At 40.1% G+C, this 2630-nt stretch overlaps 1 protein-coding gene and 1 pseudogene across 2 annotated transcripts in view; both read right to left on the bottom strand.

Annotated features, from left to right (window-relative positions):
* TSC1 (tuberous sclerosis 1) overlaps nucleotides 1-2630 on the bottom strand; it is an 85787-nt gene that overhangs the window by 43973 nt on the left and 39184 nt on the right. The window lies entirely within an intron of this gene.
* Nucleotides 104-1107, bottom strand: LOC102843443 (annotated as a pseudogene).

Here is a 2630-nt window from a genome sequence, read left to right as displayed (position 1 = left end):
ATTTCAATTGTTTTTCTGTTTTCTATTTCATTTATTTCTGCTCTTGTTTTTATAATTTCAGTTTTTTTAAAGGGTGTCGGGTTTTCTTGCTGTTCTTTCCTAATCAATCATCCTCTTGCTGATTTCTTTTCAGTTTAAGAAAATCTATTAGCTTGTAAGCATCTTCACCAGTAGAAAGGTCTACAAAATCCTTAGGTAATCAATAACTCAGGTAAGGACTGGGCTGGACTGTAACTTCACTGTTTGTGCAACGAAATGCTGGAGAATCCTGTTCCAGAACATCTCCTTCACTGAGATCGGCTTTCAAGTTTCTTCCAGATGTCAGTTCTTCCCAAGTAGAGAATCTGTTACTTCACCAAACGGATTAAAATCAATTAGCCAAGCCTTCCCCCTACTGTCTCGATATATATCGAATACAAAGTCTTCATCTAAGAATTTGTATTGTATGTATTTCTTGAAAAAATCCTGTATGCACCTGCAAATTTCTTCCTTTTGTTTGGAAATATGATCATAGTATTGTGTGTAGTCCCTCTGAGAAATACCAATAAGCTTGTTTTCCTTGACAAAACATCGAAACTCAGTTCCAGGAATCAATTCACACCATTTTCGAAGAACAAGCTCATATTGCATACAAGGATCTGGGGAATCATCAGTACAATGAATAAATGGTTGAGTGAAGTCACGAGTGATGAAATCAGAACTCTTGAAAAGTAGAAAGATGTCACTGAGGGTTTTACATTTCAGAGAGCTATTCATTGCTATCCAGTATGCATCCCTTGGAGCACTCCAGTTAAGCTTTGGAAACACACTGCCCCCTAAGGAATTTATAGCTTCTTGAACTTTAGTGGTGAAGTCAGGAAATTCTGGTGCCGTCAGCGTGACCATGTTCGCGTCATCTGACCACTGTATCTCTTCTGCTTCATCATCCATGTCTGGCTGAGAGCATGCTGGTGGATCTTCTCTTCCTGAAACCACCAGGGTTCCATCATCAAGTAAATAATCCTTCACATTCTGAGGAAGTGGAAGAATGACACTCTTGATGGTGAGGCTTCGGAACAGAGGGTACCATGCGGAAAACTGACAGTGCAGCACTTGCTCCTTCTTCATCCTCTGGCTGCCTCCGCCGCCGCCGTTCCTCTTCTCTGCAATCACTTTTTATGCATCAGAGTTGGACAATGACCAAAGAGGATAAAAGGAGAATTGATACCTTTGAGCTGTGGTGCTGGAGAAGAGTATTGAGAGTACCATGGACTGCTAGGGAAACAGATTCATCCTGGAGAGGGTTAAACCAGTAGACAAGGATTCTGAGGCTCCATCTAAGTCTAACATAGTTTGGACATGTTGTAAGCAGAGGCTGGTCCTTGGAGAAGGACATCATGCTTGGGAGGGTGGAGGGACAGCACAGGAGGTGAAGGCCCTCTATGAGGTGGACTGATTCAGTGACTGGGGTAATCGGGATGGGAGTGTCAGAGACAGTGTAAATGGCACAGGACAAAGCAGAGTTTAGGGCTGTTGTACATAGAAAGCGTCGCTATGAGTCGCAAGCAACTCGATGGCACATAACATCAACAATAACATGAGGTACAAGGCTCTGGTTGCAACGTCCATAGCGAGCTGTGCTGCTAACCTTGAGGCTGCACCTCTCTGGTGGTTTGAATCCACCAGTGGCTTCATGTGACAAAGATGTGCAATACAGTCTCAGAGACCCAGTGGTGTTATCAGTTTCACTGAGTAAATACAGACTCAATGACTAGTTTTCAAGATGGCGATTAGGAAATTAATATTAACCCTATTTTCTTATTTTATAGATAGGAAGCAGGTCCAAGAAGTAAAACAGATTAAGTACACAACCTTGAGTATTTCCTAGTGTCAAAACTAAAATAATGAAGTCCTATTTAGGTTATTATTCCCTATGTAAAATAATAAACTAAATTTAATGCAGGGGGGGAAGTACATTGCAATTCACTAGGCCATATATCATCAAAATCTTAGAGATGCAAACACAACACGACATTCCTAAATGGTTGAAAAAGTCTTTAACCATTCTTCAACTAATATACCACATTATTTGAACAAGAATACTAAAGGAGGAGGTTTCAAAAGAGAAAAATCAATGTGGTTTTAACTGAAGAAAGACTAGACAATGATGACGTAGAAGAACTTTGAATCTGACAAAAATGTTTCTATATTTGGACAAGCGATATGAACAGAGTGATACATGTGAGCACTTACTCATCAAGTATCAACTATGGATTCTATTACCTTTGGTTAATGTCAATACTTAGAACATTTTTAGAACTAATTGCTTAGAAGTTGTATCTGTTTGGGAGGTGATGTTTCAAAAGTGACAATCTAGTTCAAGTGCTTTAAGTTGCTCAAAATTTCAGACACTATATGCTCTGGTGGCACGGTGAATACAGAAGTACACACCAACTCAAAGGTCGAACTTCTCTGGTCAGTCAAATCATCACTGACTCCAAGGTAGACAATTTCTTTCCTCCAATGTAATTTACAGCCTGAGAAACCCAACGTAGGATCAACTGTGAGTCACTTAAGAGTCAATGACAGTGGTGGTGGTGGTAGTGGAGGAAATGAGAAAGATCCAGTGTGAAAAACAAAGTATTCACACT

This window comes from Elephantulus edwardii, unplaced genomic scaffold, assembly GCF_000299155.1.
Source record: "Elephantulus edwardii isolate Elephantulus edwardi_28Jun2011 unplaced genomic scaffold, EleEdw1.0 scaffold00141, whole genome shotgun sequence".
Classification (NCBI taxonomy): Eukaryota; Metazoa; Chordata; class Mammalia; order Macroscelidea; family Macroscelididae; genus Elephantulus; species Elephantulus edwardii.
This window is presented reverse-complemented; position numbering and strand designations above follow the sequence as displayed.